The sequence below is a fragment of the Ambystoma mexicanum genome, chromosome 5p, assembly GCF_040938575.1.
Source record: "Ambystoma mexicanum isolate Mex_15411 chromosome 5p, UKY_AmexF1_1, whole genome shotgun sequence".
In the NCBI taxonomy this organism is placed as follows: Eukaryota; Metazoa; Chordata; class Amphibia; order Caudata; family Ambystomatidae; genus Ambystoma; species Ambystoma mexicanum.
The window spans coordinates 167,370,108-167,389,401 of record NC_090930.1 but is presented as its reverse complement, the minus strand read 5'-3'; positions in this window follow the sequence as shown (position 1 = coordinate 167,389,401).

Here is a 19,294-nt window from a genome sequence, read left to right as displayed (position 1 = left end):
ACAATAGAGAAAGCATTAGTAGAGGTGAAAGCTTCAGCAGAGGTGAACGCTTCAGTAGAGGTGAAAGCTTTGGTAGAAGTGAAATCTTTAGTAGAAGTGAAATCTTTAGTAGAGGTGAAAGCTTCAGTCGAGGTGAAAGCTTCAGTCGAGGTGAAAGCTTTGGGAGAGGTGAAAGCATTAGTAGAGGTGAAAGCTTCAGTCGAGGTGAAAGCTTTGGTAGAGGTGAAAGCATTAGTAGAAGTGAAAGCTTTAGTAGAGGTGAAAGCTTTGGCAGAAGTGAAAGCTTTAGTAGAAGTGAAAGCTTTAGTAGAGGTGAAAGCTTCAGTCGAGGTGAAAGCTTTGGGAGAGGTGAAAGCATTAGTAGAGGTGAAAGCTTCAGTCGAGGTGAAAGCTTTGGTAGAGGTGAAAGCATTCGTAGAAGTGAAAGCTTTAGTAGAGGTGAAAGCTTTGGCAGAAGTGAAAGCTTTAGTAGAAGTGAAAGCTTTAGTATAGGTGAAAGCTTTGGTAGAAGTAAAAGCTTTAGTAGAAGTGAAAGCATTAGTAGAGGTGAAAGCTTCACTTGTGTTGAAAGCTTTGGTAGAGTGAAAGCTTTAGCAGAAGTTAAAGCTTTAGTAGAGGTGAAAGCTTCAGTCGAGGTGAAAGCTTTTGTAGAGGTGAAAGCATTAGTAGAAGTGAAAGCTTTAGTAGAGGTGAAAGCTTTGGTAGAAGTGAAAGCTTTAGTAGAAGTGAAAGCATTAGTAGAGGTGAAAGCTTCACTCGAGTTGAAAGCTTTGGTAGAAGTGAACGCTTTAGTAGAATTTAAAGCTTTAGTAGAGGTGAAAGCTTCAGTCGAGGTGAAAGCTTTGGTAGAGGTGAAAGCATTAGTAGAAGTGAAAGCTTTAGTAGAGGTGAAAGCTTTGGTAGAAGTGAAATCTTTAGTAGAAGTGAAAGCTTTAGTAGAGGTTAAAGATTTGGTAGAAGTGAAATCTTTAGTAGAAGTGAAATCTTTAGTAGAGGTGAAAGCTTCAGTCGAGGTGATAGCTTCAGTCGAGGTGAAAGCTTTGGTAGAGGTGAAAGCATTAGTAGAAGTGAAAGCTTTAGTAGAGGTGAAAGCTTTGGTAGAAGTGAAATCTTTAGTAGAAGTGAAATCTTTAGTAGAGGTGAAAGCTTCAGTCGAGGTGAAAGCTTCAGTCGAGGTGAAAGCTTTGGTAGAGGTGAAAGCATTAGTAGAAGTGAAAGCTTTAGTAGAGGTGAAAGCTTTGGTAGATGTGAAAGCTTTAGTAGAAGTGAAAGCATTAGTAGAGGTGAAAGCTTCACTCGATTTGAAAGCTTTGGTAGAAGTGAAAGCTATAGTAGAAGTTAAAGCTTTAGTAGAGGTGAAAGCTTCAGTCGAGGTGAAAGCTTTGGCAGAAGTGAAAGCTTTGGTAGAAGTGAAATCTTTAGTAGAAATGAAATCTTTAGTAGAGGTGAAAGCTTCAGTCGAGGTGAAAGCTTCAGTCGAGGTGAAAGCTTTGGTAGAGGTGAAAGCATTAGTAGAAGTGAAAGCTTTAGTAGAGGTGAAAGCTTCAGTCAAGGTGAAAGCTTTGGTAGAGGTGAAAGCATTAGTAGAGGTGAAAGCTTCAGTCGAGGTGAAAGCTTTGGTAGAGGTGAAAGCATTAGTAGAAGTGAAAGCTTTAGTAGAGGTGAAAGCTTTGGCAGAAGTGAAAGCTTTAGTAGAAGTGAAAGCTTTAGTATAGGTGAAAGCTTTGGTAGAAGTGAAAGCTTTAGTAGAAGTGAAAGCATTAGTAGAGGTGAAAGCTTCACTCGTGTTGAAAGCTTTGGTGGAAGTGAAAGCTTTATTAGAAGGTAAAGCTTTAGTAGAGGTGAAAGCTTCAGTCGAGGTGAAAGCTTTTGTACAGGTGAAAGCATTAGTAGAGGTGAAAGCTTCAGTAGAGGTGAAAGCTTGGGTAGAGGTGAAAGCTTTAGTAGAGGTGAAAGCTTCAGTCGAGGTGAAAGCTTCAGTTGAGGTGAAAGCTTTGGTAGAGGTGAAAGCATTAGTAGAAGTGAAAGCTTTAGTAGAGGTGAAAGCTTTGGTAGAAGTGAAAGCTTTAGTAGACGTGAAAGCATTAGTGGAGGTGAAAGCTTCACTCGAGTTGAAAGCTTTGGTAGAAGTGAAAGCTTTAGTAGAAGTTAAAGCTTTAGTAGAGGTGAAAGCTTCAGTCGAGGTGAAAGCTTCAGTCGAGGTGAAAGCTTTGGTAGAGGTGAAAGCATTAGTAGAAGTGAAAGCATTAGTAGAGGTGAAAGCTTCACTCGTGTTGAAAGCTTTGGTAGAAGTGAAAGCTTTAGTAGAAGTTAAAGCTTTAGTAGAGGTGAAAGCTTCAGTCGAGGTGAAAGCTTTTGTAGAGGTGAAAGCATTAGTAGAGGTGAAAGCTTCCGTAGAGGTGAAAGCTTGGGTAGAGGTGAAAGCTTTAGTAGAGGTGAAAGCTTCAGTTGAGGTGAAAGCTTTGGTAGAGGTGAAAGCATTAGTAGAAGTGAAAGCTTTAGTAGAGGTGAAAGCTTTGGTAGAAGTGAAAGCTTTAGTAGAAGTGAAAGCATTAGTGGAGGTGAAAGCTTCACTTGAGTTGAAAGCTTTGGTAGAAGTGAAAGCTTTAGTAGAAGTGAAAGCTTTAGTAGAGGTGAAATCTTTGGTAGAAGTGAAAGCTTTAGTAGAAGTGAAAGCATTAGTAGAGGTGAAAGCTTCACTCGAGTTGAAAGCTTTGGTAGAAGTGAAAGCTTTAGTAGAAGTTAAAGCTTTAGTAGAGGTGAAAGCTTCAGTCGAGGTGAAAGCTTCAGTTGAGGTGAAAGCTTTGGTAGAGGTGAAAGCATTAGTAGAAGTGAAAGCTTTAGTAGAGGTTAAAGCTTTGGTAGAAGTGAAATCTTTAGTAGAAGTGAAATCTTTAGTAGAGGTGAAAGCTTCAGTCAAGGTGAAAGCTTCAGTCGAGGTGAAAGCTTTGGTAGAGGTGAAAGCATTAGTCGAAGTGAAAGCTTTAGTAGAGGTGAAAGCTTTGGTAGAAGTGAAATCTTTAGTAGAAGTGAAATCTTTAGTAGAGGTGAAAGCTTCAGTCGAGGTGAAAGCTTCAGTCAAGGTGAAAGCTTAGGTAGAGGTGAAGGCATTAGTAGAAGTGAAAGCGTTAGTAGAGGTGAAAGCTTTGGTAGAAGTGAATACTTTAGTAGAAGTGAAAGCATTAGTGGAGGTGAAAGCTTCACTCGAGTTGAAAGTTTTGGTAGAAGTGAAAGCTTTAGTTGAAGTTAAAGCTTTAGTAGAGGTGAAAGCTTCAGTCGAGGTGAAAGCTGTTGTAGAGGTGAAAGCATTAGTAGAGGTGAAAGCTCAGTAGAGGTGAAAGCTTTGGCAGAAGTGAAAGCTTTAGTAGAGGTGAAAGCTTCAGTCGAGTTGAAAGCTTTGGTAGAAGTGAAAGCTTTAGTAGAGATGAAAGCTTCAGTAGAGGTGAAAGCTTTTGTAGAGGTGAAAGCATTAGTAGAGGTGAACGTTTCAGCAGAGGTGAAAGCTTTGATAGAGGTGAAAGCTTTAGTAGAGGTGAAAGCTTCAGTAGAGGTGAAAGCTTTGGAAGAGGTGAAAGTTTTAGTAGAGGTAGTGGATTAACAGCAGTGCAAGTTTAGCAATTAATTAGGATACATTATTTAAAAGTGCTGACCTGGAAATCCAAGCTTTAAATGTGTGCGGTACTATATCTTTTAAGAATGACAAGTTAATTATTCAGTGGGTTCTGGCAGCATGGAGAGCTTCATCACTTGGAACAAGGAAACATGTCTGCCCTAACATCGGCCATTGCATCTTCAGAATTATTATTGTGTAGGGAGCAGTGTTTGTATAATTGCAGTGGATCTTTGTGTGCTTTGTGTGTGTGTATGAGAGTGAGAGCGAGAGAGAGAGAAAAAAAGAGAGAGAGGGAGAGAGAGAGAGGGAGAGAGAGAGAGAGAGAGAGAGAGAGAGAGAGAGAGAGAGAGAGAGAGACATTTTGTGTTTGGAATTTGCTTAAGAGTGAAATTGCATGTCTTATCTTATGCCTGACACTTTTATTTCTTTGCACTTTCATATATTTCTAAAATGACCCTTGCTTCACGCAGTCTGGAGCCCAGCAGAGCTGACTCAGGATTTCATCCTTACAATATTGATAAATTGAGTACCGTTATTTAGATAGCATTAATATGTGTTAACTTCTGTGCTAAAACAATGAGAAAGGTAAACTATCAAGTAATGTATCGAAAACAAGAGAATACATCGTACTTGTTTTACCCAACGTGTTTTGATAAATATGTCATTCATTTCATTAGATTGATTTAGAATGTGTTTTGGTGCTTCCCACTTTATTAAACATTCTCATGAAAGATCCCCAGTGCAGAAATCGTCATATGTTGATGTAAAATTAAAGAAAGTTTGGCAAGAGGTGTGATCTCCTTGGTAAATAGGGGTTTATGAAACAAATGAAACAAGGACAATGAGTCTCAAATCCTGGCTTCTTCACTCAAACAAATTGTGTGATCCTGTGCGAATCACTTTTTCTTGTCAGGTCTTATTTTTCTGATCTGCTCAAATTGAAAGTACCTAAAAGTGCTTCCGTTCTGTTTACTCACCAACCAGCCGAATCACGTAACCCTAAAATGCACCACTCTAATCTCCATGCCCCACACCTGTTCCACCTCCAAAACCTGCCCCTTTTGTGCTTTTTTCCATTCTTGATTTCATTGCTCTTTGGCTTAAGTCTGCCACTGCATGCAGGGAAGCATAGCTAGCCCAGTGGCATACTGCTACACTTGTCATATGATGGAAACACCTGGGCATGTGAGCCTGTACCTTACATATCATTATGGCTGGCATATCAGATCGCACCTGGCATAAGATGGCAGTGCGGGGTTGATTGAGGCTACACTTGACATACGATGAGAGCACTTGGGTTTGTGTGGCTGGCTGTACATTGCATATGACAATAATGGTACACGGCACATGAGGCTAAGCATGTCACTACTTGGGAGGTTCCTGGACATGTGAGGTGGCATTTAGTATATGTTCAGTACACCTGGCCCATAAGGCTATAGCTGGTGTAAGATGGCAATAATGGATATATGGGAGACATGTAAAAGGATGTATGTTAAAGGTTGACATTTCTTTTCTTTAACCAATAAATCATTAAAATTAAAAATTTTAAAAAAAATGGATATATGAGGAGGTCTACTATACCATGAAGTCCTGCTGGGTGTGTTACGGTGTAATATCCATGCTACTAGGAAGGAGAGCACGAGAAGCACGAGAAGCACGAGAAGCCAGCATGAGAAGCCGGGAGCGTGCCAGAGACATTACGTAGGGAAATGGAATGTTTAATACGGGTTGAAGATCAACTGCTGCCAGCCCGGGCTGAAGGATGCACAATCTCCCTCCTCCCTAATGTTCACATCTACTTATAATTATAATTAAATTTCACGTTAACTTACTCCGTAGTCTTTTCCTGTTTATCCGTCGGACACTTCAAATGGCGATAAGGATTTTGTTTTACACCATCCAGCTGACATAACAGGCCGCTCCGCTCAGGCCCGAGCGTTGCAGCGGCCCCAATTGTCTAACGGTAACATTGTTAATTTTCAATTACGTCCATTCACTTCCTCGATTTCCACACGCATGCGTGTTGAATGCCTTACTCTTAAAGGGACATACATAACATTTTGTCTGCATAAACAAAACAACGTGAGAAAGGAAGGTGCTGCAGGCGTGTTGGACTTGTCACATGTGTGGTGCTCATGTTATTCGGGAACTGTGGTTATTGTAAAGGAAACAACGCTGTTTTCCCAAGTAATTTTGATGTCAAAGCATTTAGAAACAATATTAGTATATGGAGTGATGTTAAATGAACATTTAAGGACACAATTTAGTCAAACAATCAGTGTACTATTTTACATTCACTGAGGAGATTCATCCTGCATTAATTTAGAATAGCTCCAGCACTCCGGTGGGCATCATATTAAACCACATTAACTATTGGTGGATTATATATCATATACAGGGGCAGCAATGGCATTTAGTAGTGTGCCTCCTCCAGCATTGTTTATGCCTGATACAGATGAACCCATCATTCCTTGGAAAAGATGGATACGGTCCTTTGAACATTATGCAGGTGTGGTGTGCGGACCAAATTGCAGTGTTGACAAGAGAAAATCATTATTATTGCACTGTTTAGGACCTGCTGGTCAGGAAGAATATTAATCCTTACCAGAACTTACTGCTGATGAAGATGTAAATATTAATGAGTATGAACGCACAGTAAAGAAAATAAACAAACACTATGAAAAAAAAGTGAGTATTATTCTGGAGAGGTACAAGTTTGGCAAAAGAACACAGGAGGAGGGAGAAAGTGTTGAAAAATATGTGACTGCTTTACGAAAACTTGCCAAAACCTGTAACTTCAATGAACAATTAGATGAAAGGCTAAGAGACCAATTCATGTTGGAATGCAGAAGTACTAAAGTAAGAGAGAAGCTATGGTCGGAAAATGATCCTTCATTAGATGTTGTGATTAGGGTAGCAAAAGAAGTGGCGCACACTGAGGAATGTGTGAAAGAACTGGAGAACAAGATGAAATCTGTCAAATTAGAAGCAAGCAGTCTGAAACTTGCTAAATTAACATGTGAGAATGCTGATGAAAAAGAATCCATAGCTATGGTGACCAACTCCAGGATAAAGAAGAAAGAGTACAATAAGTCACATCAATCATCACTGGACAGAGGGAAGCACAAACTTAATCAGAAAAACATTCCAAGCAACTATTGCAGGAAGGAAAATTCCAATATCAACTCAAGGAAGAAACGTCAAGGCAGATGTTACAGATGCGACAGTGCTAATCATTGGGCAGACGATCCCGAATGCCCAGCATTGAAGATCATATGTAGTAGTTGCAAAGGAAAGGGACATTATTCCAAGTGTTGCAGATTTCGCAGCATGTCTACCAACTGGATTGGTGGGAATTCAAGTAGTGACCGCAGTGATCAAGACGAAGGTGAAGAATGTGTCTTTGTGGTCATGGATGACGAAGATGAAAAAGTATTAGACAGTCCCAAGGCTAAAGTTCATCTTTATGGTGTTGAAATTGACATGATGATTGATACAGGAGCAAAGTATACATTAGTACCACAACAGTTATGGGATAAAAAAAGGCATGAATATCTACATGAGACAGATATTAAACCCAGGGCATATGGTGGTGTGAAAATAGATACCATAGGATGGTTTTGGGGAAATTTGAAATTTAAAGGAAGAAGAGCCAATGGAAAGATCTACATCACTGACTCAGGTCAAACTCCCAGATTAAGCAGGACACATCAAAGCAAATTAAAAGTGAAAATTGATTCCATTGCTGAAGAATCTGTGTTTGTTGTTCAGGATGAAATGAATAAACGGAAAAATAGTCCTGAAGTGAAGAATTACACTTCTCAAGATGTCATGACAGAAGTGTTTCGTGAAGGGATTGGATGTCTTCATGGATATGTGCATGAGATAAGACTTAAATCCAATCATACGCCTGTAGTACAGAAATTAAGGAACATTCCTATATCCATGAGAGATGAAGTCAGGAGAGAGATTAAACTCATGGAAAGTCAAGGCATAATTGAAAGCATAAACGCCAGTGAATGGGTGTCACCATTGGTAGTTCTCAGGAAGAAATCAGGAAAATTACGAATTTGCATTGATTTGAGAGAACTCAATAAATGTATCATACCAGATAGGCATCCCCTGCCCAATATTCAAGAGCTTATATCTACCATTGGACCTTCAAGTCATTTCTCCACTCTTGATCTTACGTCAGCTTACCATCAAGTCAAGTTACACGAGAAATCGAAACATCTTACGGCATTTATTACACCGGATGGATTATACCAATTTAGGAGGATGCCGTTCGGTCTCGTGTCAGCAGCATCCGTCTTTCAGAAGATTATGCATAAGCTATTTGAAAGAGTGCCAGGAGTGATATGTTTCCAAGATGATATTTTGATTTACGCAAATAGTAAAAAACTTCATGATGAAAGATTGAAATATGTGTATGAAAAACTTTGTGGAGCAGGAATGACATTAAGCAAAGAGAAATGCAAAATTGACCGTGCTGAAATTGAATATTTAGTGCATAAGATATCAGCCAAAGGAATATCTCCAAAAGAACAATTGGTCAATGCAATAAAGAATATGCCCAGACCAAGTAATAAAGAAGAAGTATGTACATTTTTAGGTATGGCAGAATACTACTCTAAGTTTGTTCGTGATTTTGCTGTACATACTGTTCCTTTACGTGAAGCCAATAAGAAGAAGAATTTTAATTGGAACAACGAATGTGAGGAAGAATTTGAATTTATCAAAAATGCAATTGATAAAGCTCCAGCGTTAAAAAATTTCATTAGTGATAAGAAAGTCATAATTACCACAGATGCCAGCAACGTTGGATTAGGAGCTGTCGTAACTCAGGAACATGAAGGGCGAGAGATGGTAATCGCATTCGCTTCGAGAATTCTTAAGGGTGCTGAAAAATCGTATGCAGCAATAGAAAAGGAAGCTTTGGCAATTAAGTGGTCGGCGGAAAAGTCAGAAGCTTTATTTGGGGTCGTGAAGTGGAGTTCCGGACTGACCACAAACCGTTGGTTCATGTTATTATGTCCAAAGGATTGGACAAAGTATCCAACCGGATTAGAAGATGGGTGATACTCCTTCAGGAATATAATTGTAATGTAAGATATGTACCAGGTACAAAAAACATTACAGCCGATTGTTTGTCACGTTTGACTAATATATCAGAAAATACAGATGAGGATGACGATACTGAAAATGTTCTTAATATTGAGTCCACTTCTATTTCAAGGACGGAATGGAGTGATGCCATAAAAAGTGACAGTGATATGGACAATCTCAAAGGATTGATATGCAGTCTAGCTCCATGGAACAAAGCGTTGTTTGAGAAAGCCAATCTTTCAGAATATTGGCCTATTGCTGATGAATTACATATACATAGAGACATAGTTAGGAGAGGAGACAAGATAATCCCACCTACCAGCCTGAGAAGAAGAGTCATGGAATTAGGTCATGAGGGCCACCAAGGGATGGTGAAAACCAAACAACGCATAAGAAAAGACTACTGGTGGCCAGGTTGTGACCTGCAAATTGAGCGACATATTAGGGATTGTATCATTTGCAACAATAATGATAAAAGTTGTGTGGGAGTAAAACAAACGATGGTTGTAACTGAAATACCGGATAAGGCATGGAAGGATGTGAGAATGGATGTGTTAGGCCCAGTGTGCAGTGCTGGTGTACAAAAATACTGTCTAGTAGTAATTGACCTTCTCACCAGGTGGGTTGAAGTACTTATTGCACCCAAAATCACAAGTAATACAGTGATTAAATTCTTATCTGAAATATGTGAGAGGTAAGCTTACCCGAGTAGCATCATGACAGATAATGGTACTCAATTTAGGTCTAAAGATATGAAAGAATTTTGCAAAAAATATTCCATATTACATAAAAGGAGTGCCATTTACCATCCTCAAACAAATGGTACTGTGGAGCGCTTTAATAAAGTGTTGAAACAGACCATTAGATTGGCATGGTCTAACGGCATGGATTGGGAAAGAGCAGTTAAGGAGAGAATTGTTGCACATCGATTCACACCCCATTCGACTACGGGTCTTTCCCCGTTTGAGTTAAGTAGGGGTAGAAAGGCGCACACCAAATTAGCGCCTATGTGGTTAGGCAATGAGAACAATAGAGTCAACAAAGACTTTGGGTTGGTGTGTGAAAATATAAGAAATACGCAAATGAGAAACAAAAATGTTTATGATGAAAAAAGACCCATGGGCAAGTATGATGAAAGTACTGTGGTAGGAAAAATGGTAAGAATTAATTTACCCCCTGTGCTCAGAGAGGGTCCCTGTAAATGGTCCAAGCCCATCAGAGTGTTGGAAGCATGCAAACACTCTGTCAGAACTGTGGATGGCAGAATCTGGAATGTGGAAAGAGTATGGATATGTGGTGACAACAAACATTCTGATGGGGGCAGAAGTAGTATAATGATGAAGCAAAAGGAGGGAAGGAAGGTAGATCAAAGAGAAGTAGAGAATAAGAAAGATCAGAATGTTGTATGTGAGATGAAGAATGTGCAAGAGATGAGATCCAACAAGTCTGAAGTAATTTCCTTTTCCAGTCGCATCAGCGAGATGTCCCGCAAGTCCAGAAGTGGGAGAATATATCGCAAGCCCAGAAGGATGGAGGACTTTGTGTGAAGTTGTATATAGGCTAGTGTCAACACCTTTGGTGTTTCATATTATTGTATATAAAGGAAGGGAGATTTGTAATATCCATGCTACTAGGAAGGAGAGCACGAGAAGCAGGAGAAGCACGAGAAGCCAGCATGAGAAGCCGGGAGCGTGCCAGAGACATTACGTAGGGAAATGGAATGTTTAATACGGGTTGAAGATCAACTGCTGCCAGCCCGGGCTGAAGGATGCACAATCTCCCTCCTCCCTAATGTTCACATCTACTTATAATTATAATTAAATTTCACGTTAACTTACTCCGTAGTCTTTTCCTGTTTATCCGCCGGACACTTCATACGGGCGCAGCATGAATGTACCTACAATACATTGAGGCAGCCCCATAGTTATTATATGGGTTCATACTAAAATAGCCTTTTGTCTGCCCTACTACTATTAGTTATTTTATTAATATTACAGGTATTAAGGGCCTTTTTTAGTTTTGTGATGTCACTAGGGCATCACATGATATCCCTTCCTGCGAAGTAATTGGGTCAAAGATCATGTGATGACACTTCCTGTAAAGCCATTAGGCTTGTGATGTCACTTCCAGTAACCCTGGCATTGTGATGAATTGATGTCTCCTCTAAGTGTACTTACAAACTATTGGGCCGGCTCACCAAAACATCCTGGCATGACTTCCCAACTCTTGCCTCAGCTCAGTCTATTAAAAATAGAGCATTTGAACATAATCAAATCACTTTGTTTCGGCAAATTGCCATAAAGGAATAAAAACATGTGTAAATACAAACAATGACAGTAATACAAATCTCAATAACGTTATAAAAGTCCATAAATACTAAATTACAAATTCTGTGAATGCATGCCAATACAACAGGGTTACAAATACATCTATTTCAATATAGAGATAAATAAGAAACAACTACATGAATTTACTAAAGTCTTTTGCATCTCCAACCTATTTCCTCGTACATACTGATGACATACTAATGACATGCACCACTTCTGCACTCGATGCTTGTATACCTGCTACCATTCCCCCAAGTGCATCTACTCCTCGTTGCTGGATTGAGTGAGTCATATGGAGTTCAAGACTGACACTTTCTCAGAAGCATAGAAACCCTTCAGATTTTACATCTCTCAACATATCTTCCCCCTCTGGCAAAACACCTAGCAAGAGCCGCTATGAACTAGCTTCAACCCCTTACTGGTGGCAATAAAATCCTACATTGTTAACAAGTGGTTTCAGAGGCAAAGGATGAAGAGAATTGGTGGAGTGTCTAGTTTACATGAGTGGCAAAAGAGTGAAGTGGCATCCTTTAAAAAAAAGAAAAAAAAAGTTTTCAGGCTCCCAGCCACACCTCCGCTTTCTGTCCAACCTCTTTTTGCTAGCGGCCCAGCCGCCACTCCATAGGTGAAGCCTCTGGGGGAGCGCTACAGTGCCTTCACTCTTTCACTGGCTGCTTAGTGTAGACTTTAAGATCTTATGCATGACCCTGAAGGCGTTCTATGGAGCAGGTCCTCTAATTGGAATCGTACCATAATGTTGCCACGATTGTGGCGACATTACTAAAACGGCACCTGAGCGCTGTATGAAAATCCCGACCCCCATTTCTGCGCCCAAGCAGAGCGGTTGTTGCAGGGGTGTCACCCGCTCTCCTTGGACGCGGTAAGCGGGGTATAAGATAACCAAAAAAAACAAAATAAAAGGACCCTGCATCGTCAGCACCACCCCACGTAAGTGGGAGTAACTGACGCCGGATGTCGGCGGCACACACAGGAGTGCGCCGCAGTAAAGGTAAGTGGGGAGTGAGGGTTTTGGGATTGCGGGCCGGGGCAGGAGTGATATATCTGATCACTGTGCCGCACCGTGATTGGCATCGTCAGTTTCATCGGCGCAGTTAGGGGCAGCGCAGTGATCAGATAGATCCATCTAATCCTCAGACAGAAACAACGTTTCTACCTCATTAGCAGATTGCAGATGTCATCCATTGAGCTTCTCCTGAGAGTGCCCAAAACTAACAAGTCTTGCAGAGGAGGGGTTCACCCTTTGACTCTTTAATAAAGAGATCTGCTACATGTGGCTTGCCAGATGGTTTGGGCTAAGACTGACATGATCCCTCACTATTGATTATGCTAGCTGGTGCTGATGGGAGTTGCAGTCCAAAACATCTGGAGAGCCAAACGTTGCAGAAATATGCTTTATTACAAGACCACATATCTTTCTTTCAAGCCAATAACTTCTTCACAAAACAGAAAAAGAAATAGAAGTTACCTAATTCCGTCAACCTAGATTTCTGCTCCGTCTGTGCGTCACTTACAGTGCAAAGAAGACATTTTTGGTATAGATACATGTTTTAAGCATCTTTAACATAAAATAAGAACATTTCTTTTTGCATATTGTAAGATGGTCTGTATGCTGCTTTTTGGGGATGGCAGGATACAGAACATGTAAGAAACGGTTCTCCAAATCTGCTTCTCAAGGACCAAATCTGCTCCATATTTTCAGGATATCCACCCAAAATATATTTGAATACAGTCAATCTAAATGGGAGCTATTGACATAGTCAGAGGTAATAGTGAAATCCTGGTATGGGTGGGGCGCTCCAGGACTGGACTTGGTGACCCCTGATGTAGGTGGTTTATGGTCAGGTTGATGCTTCTGCCAGACTAATTCCCTCCCTCTATGGCGCCCTCTAGGGCCTTAACCATGCACGGTGAGTACAGCGAATACACACAGCGCTGTCAAACAGAAAGACTCCTTGGGGGTGTGGTAATGATGGAATGACTTGTTCTGAAGAGGCTCGAATCCTCATACGAGTGGACATTTGCCAGTAGCTTAGAGACTGTAGCCACTCACTGGACGCGTATTCAAGGGTCTCTAAAAAGATGGAAAGGAGACGGAAGCTTTCGTGCTGAATATTAATCAGGTGTGCAAAAGTTGTGACCTTATCTTGGGCCCCGATTCGTCGATCGCTCGAGGGGCTTGCGGCCTCCACCAAGCATGGACAGAAAGCAAGTGTGCAGCGCTATGACAGCGCAGCGCTAACCAGCTGGGAGGATGAAACACATGTGCTGCAGTCTTTGCAGACGGAGCTATGCCACAGGAATCCCGAGGCACAACCCAGAACTCCAGCGTCGGTTCCCTAAATTGCATGCAGATGACCTGTCATGTCTCGCAAGCTAATTATGATTAACTGGGATGGTTTCGCTCTATCGCTCCCAGCAGGATAAGATTTAAGTTATGGGGAAAGAATGGGAGCGACATGAAACAGCTGACGTAAGAGCGCGCGCCCAGGGCCGGGTTTACGTTTCCACGTTCGGCCGCATTGCGCTTCGCTCGCCTCTCTGTTTTATGTACTGTGTAACCTAATTTTGTTTTTTTTTCTCTCCTTGTTCTCAGAAACCACCTGACACTTTTTCCGTGAGCCAGGGCTTGGGGGGGATTGGTGCCAAAGGGCCAAACCCACAACAAGCAGCTCATCATTCCTGCACTTAACCCTGGCCCCTTCTGGGCTGGGCGCACTTGTCCCCCACCCTGCACTTCCAGTCTCTACGAACTTGCACGACCCTGAATGTACTTGGCCCAGCAAGTCTGTCTGTCCATTTCTACCTCTGTCTCCCCTCCCTAGCCAGGCCTAGTACTGTAGTTTATTGTACTGTACGTTCATTTCCCTCGCTCCGTACCCCCTTTCTCCCCTTACTATTTGTCACGCACTTACACTAGTAGATATGCCTCTGGCCTAGTATGCTAGTTATTGTTGTTTGATCATTTGAAATCTTCAAGGCCTAAGAATGACGACTTTAATCCCTTGTTCCCTTCCTGCCTAGAGGCGCTTTGAAGCACTTAATTTGTGTGTAAGCGCCTTACAAATAAACAATTACAATTCCTGAGCCGGAGAGTAGATATTGCCTAACAGCATTAGTAAAAGTACAAAAAAAGCAGGGTCGCTGCAAGGGGTTAGGGTACCTGGGGCAAGGAGACATTGTCTGCCCCTGCACTAGGAAGGGGGCTTTTATGCTACTTGTAGGGGCAATTAGATGCCTCCGAGGTGGCTGTACACAGAGTGTCTGACTAGTGTTGCCTCATGCTAAATCAGGGGTCTGTAACCTTTCGCTCTCCAGGTCTGTTTGGCTATGATCGGAGATGTTGCTAAGGGGGGCTGAGGAGGTTATAGTCCCCGGTCTTTTGTTTGTAGCCGTGGATAGAAGCTCAGGGGCTACAACCAAAAGGCTAAACCCGAATCCCGACATGCCCGACATTACCCTAGACCCAGATCTTTTCCAGACCGAGCAACAACCCTGACTGTGATTCCGATCGGACTTAACAAGCAATTTCAATGGTGAGGATGGTCTGAGTCGTAGTCCAAAGCATCTGGCTGGCCACAGGTGGCAGATCCCTGTGCAAGAGCCTGCAACCTCTGGCTTTCCAGAAGTTCTGCACTACATCTTACATCAGCCTTAGTCAGCATAGCCAATGGTGGGAGATCCTGGGACCCATAGTCCAAAACATTACCAGAGCGCAGGTTGCAGGCCTTTGCCCTAAAGGTATAGGGCATTCAATTACAGGAGGATTTATGTAGGTATGTGCAGCAAATAAGAAAGGCAGGCTCGTCTAGTCTCCCCAGTGTCCCCCCATTTTTGTAAATCAAGAGCCCCGTGTAATCAGATTTTACGGCGTTGTTTCTTCCCCTAGCCTTGTTCCTTGCAAGGGAAAGGCACAATCCAGTTGACACACTCTCTAAGATGGAGAGTCACCTATTGCTGTTTGGTTTGCTCTGCACAAGTCCTCCCACTTGATTCTTTGATGGGATATGTCTGCCCCCTCTTATGCATGCATTCCTGCGAGATATTAACATGGCATTGACATATTTCTGCCACTCTTTATAGCATGAGTGGCACAGCTGTTTTGACACTTTGGGCCTCATTACGAGTTTGGAGGTAGCCATGCCGTCATTACCGGCATGGCTACCTCCAAACTCGTGTCCGGGGTCCGGGGTCCGGGTCCCGAAAAAAGGGAATTATCGGGCCATTCCGACTTTTGAGGGCCCGGTAATTCCCATTTTCGGGACCCGGACCTGGTTCGTCCCCATTCCCATTTGAGCCCCTATAGGGCTCAATGGGAATGGGGAGGATTCTAACAATGGACCCGTTAATGATGGGTCCGTTGTTAGCATCCTGGTCTGCTCGCATGTGGCGGTATGCACGTCTGGCCAGACCAGACGTTATACTGCCACCCGCGAGCAAAGTCGTAATGTGGCGGCCCAGTATGAATGGTGCCGGTCCCTTACCGGCACCGTTCATACCGCGGCCGCCAGGGTCGTAATAAGGCCCAATGACACGTTACATCTCCATGTTCTCGCATTGCTCTCCTTGATTCTGAGCATCTCGCATCAGAACTGGACCCTATGCTCCTATCCAGGAGTCAACAAGTTAACTCTGTGACCAACAGATGTGTCAATCCCAAGTCGTTCCTTGCTTTCTAGGTTCAGCTCCCACTGCTTCCTGTTCATTCATGCGCGGGTGCCACTGCGCCCATGCTCCATCGATCGGCTCTTAGTGGCCACAGTTAAGGTTTTCGATCTCTTATCTTTCCTGGCAGTTTCAGTTTCCAACTCTTCTGAAAATCGAAGGCGCAGATCCAAATTGAGTTATATTCCTTGGCAAACCCCCACAAAGTTACCTATGTGTGTGTCAAGTGCATCTAAACACATTGAGCCTCATTACCAGTATGGCGGTAAATCCGCAGGAAATGAATTACTGTTACCGCCACTTGGTCAGGCGGAATTTCCGTTCGATTACAAGTAGTGGTAACAGTGTAAATCCCCATTTATTTTGGGTCTATAGCCCCAATCGGGCTTTTTTGTAGAATAACCCAATCGCATTGGAATTACTGCTACAGTAATTCTGATTTGTTGGCAGTGAGTGGCAAGATTTAACTCCAGGGTTTTGCTGGAGGTAAATCTTCCGCTCAAAGCTAAAACTCATAATTTGGCATGGTGGTCAAATTGGAGGTAACTCAGTAATCTCCAATTTTATCACTTACCACCATACTCGTAATGAGGCCCACCCTAAATGCAAATAAGGTCCTGCTATTGGGTGAATGTCTGCCTATCGGCAATACTGATATTACATTTCATATACCACTGTGTTACTGTACCGATCCTGTACCTCCATGAACGTGGTAAGGATGTGACAAATGAGGTCCAGTGTAGGATGCCCAGATAAAAAAAATAAACGGGACAGGCAATAGACATAGAAGTAGGACCACATGTTTATGTTTATTTACGTTAGTACTACTTCTATGTCGCTGGCCTGTTGAGGGGGTGTGCTCACAGGCACACTACTTCAATTGGAGAAGAGTGGGCGGGGCGGGGAAGGGGGTGGAAATCATGCAGGTAGAGTTGCGCCGGGATTCGATTTTGGGATTTCACAATCGGGTCCCGGCAAAAATAGGGACCATAGGCAGCCACCTTTGCAAAACCCGAATGAAGTTTGCAAAATGAAAAAACTCCCGGGACCCAGGGACGGAGGGTGATTTCCCTGAACTGTCCCAGGAAAACCGGGACGTCTCGTCACCCTATGCGCAATGAATTTGCTTGCTATTACAATACATATTTACATACAATTACATGTGTTGTTTTTGCTTTTGGTTTCACTGAGGCATCCATTTCTCTGGCATGGGTGAACCCAGCAGTCCATTAATATCAGAATATTTTCAGAGTCTCTTATGCTAAAACGCCCACTGGCCCTGCACAACGCTCCTCCCCAGCAGCCAGCGTATCGGTCCACATGTGGTATTTCTACACTTTGTAACTTAGGGCCTTGATCGGTTGCAGGTTTTTGAGGTATTCATGAAACATAAGGTGTCTCATTACGAGTGCGGTGGTGTGGAAAAAAGTGGTGGTAGTGGAATTACCACCACATTTCCTGCACCGTCATACTACGAGTATGGCCCTGGAATGGGGAATTTACCTCCAGCATCGTCCTAGAGGGGAATCCTCCAATTTTCTGATGAAAAATCAGCAAAATCGATGGAATTACCGTCTGCCAGCGGTAATTCAGCCGAAATCCCCAATGGAGTCCTACGACTCCAAATTAGTGTGGACTAACACCGCCCCACCACTTGTAATCCGGTGGCAACCTCTGTGTCATCTTTCCGTTCCCTCCCTTATCCACCCTCCTTTTAATGTTTGCACTAGTCAGTTTCAAGTATACAACATTCTGAAAAGCGGCCCTTAATCTCACCTTCACGGCAACTAAGCATCCTGGGTTCACTTTCACTTTTGAATTGTCACCCAGATGGCTCTGCTGCTAGAGTTCAACCTTTCTGTAAGGTGTCTATTCCAGCAAATGCTTTTCTCTTCGTATATCTCTCCACATTTGATCACACAATGCTGTTTCCACTTGCTCTCTCGCAAGAAATCTAGGCTTTCTCTGTGTTCTCCTTTAAACACAGGTCTGGTTTACTCTTCCCAATCCCGTTAGGCTGGCGTATCTACTTTCACTCTTTGTTTATTTATTTATTCACTGCATTTGGTATAGCGCTAACAGCTCATAGGGCATCTTAGCGCTGGGAGAAAACGCAGGGTGGTACACAGTAGCTTACGAAAGGAATCTGTTTATCCTTTCCTGAAATTTCAGAAGCTGGTAGATTCCTCGAGCGTCCTCCACATCGTCGTATCCAAAAGCTGACAGGAGCAACCCATGGCTTGATCACGTTTGAGGCGTGGAATGCTAACTCAGAGCGTGTGCTTGAAGCAGTGATGCCGGCCCCGCAGGATAGCTCAGATGCAATGCGCTTGTCTTTGAAGCAAGACAACACTGAGCAGTACAGTGTCAAAACCGATCCTGTGCATAGATGCTGGACTCCAGCATGAAGCGCGATATAGGAAGCCAATTTATTTTATTTTTTTCCAGGCCGTTACTATTTGATTTTGTTTTGTAGCATAATGGGGGTGAGGGGGTTGTCTCCAGACTGCTCCTTCGTCTTTTTTTAATTTATTTATTTTCCATTTTTAAAGCGCTCACACAGCCCGATTGCATTGAGGCGCTGTTACAGGAATATGTCTTAGTTGCGTATTTATAATGCGCTTAATACCCAGAAGTTTCTAAGAGCGGTCCCGGGATCGAACCTATGCATGTAGCCGCTGAGCTATCCTCCCGCGTCCATCCACACCTCCTCACTGTGCCTTCCCATATTTCCATTTTCTTTTTCAGTTACATTTTCAAACATTTCTGCTGTATATTTGTTTGTTTGTTTGTTTATTTATTTATATAGCGCACCTGACCCAGAGGTATATGGGCGCTTGAGCATCAAGTTACAGGCATAGGTAGGAACATTTGTACAATCTACTTTTAATGCAAAAATCAAAAAGTGAAGAACGGGAAAAAGCCTTGAATTCATCATAACCACTGGCATTTTCTCTGGGCATCCTCCCATGGCATCATTTTTTAGTTTCCAGCAGCATAACAGAAGTTATAAGAACCATATGCAAATATGACTTGTTCCCACCCCAAAAGTGTGCCCGCCCAAATTATTAAGGGGCCTTGCTTCTAGACAAGACCACATGTAAGAAGCCCCACCCATGTTTCAGCCTCATTGAACTTCATCAGTGACACGCAGTTCGGGACTCTAGGAACAGTCTGTGGATCCGCATCTGGGCATACCGTAATCTCCTAAACATGTACATATAATAATATTTCGCTTGTATTGGGAGTTGGGTGTTGATTATATGTTCTGTTCTTTGAAGTGATTGTAATAATTTTGTGAACATAGAGTATTTTATCTAGCTAGTATGAAATGAAATGTACTTATTTTATTTACTGTAAAAATGTAACGTGTAATGCTGATTTATATTTGAAAAGTTGATCTTATCAACTAACCAAATAAAAAAAATGTAAAAAAATTATAATAATTTGATTAATAATAATTTGATCTATACATAGCCCTTTGATCCAAAGCGCTTTACATAGCACATATTTACATACCGTATTATTATTGTTATTATTATAGAACCGATCATAATAAAAAAAG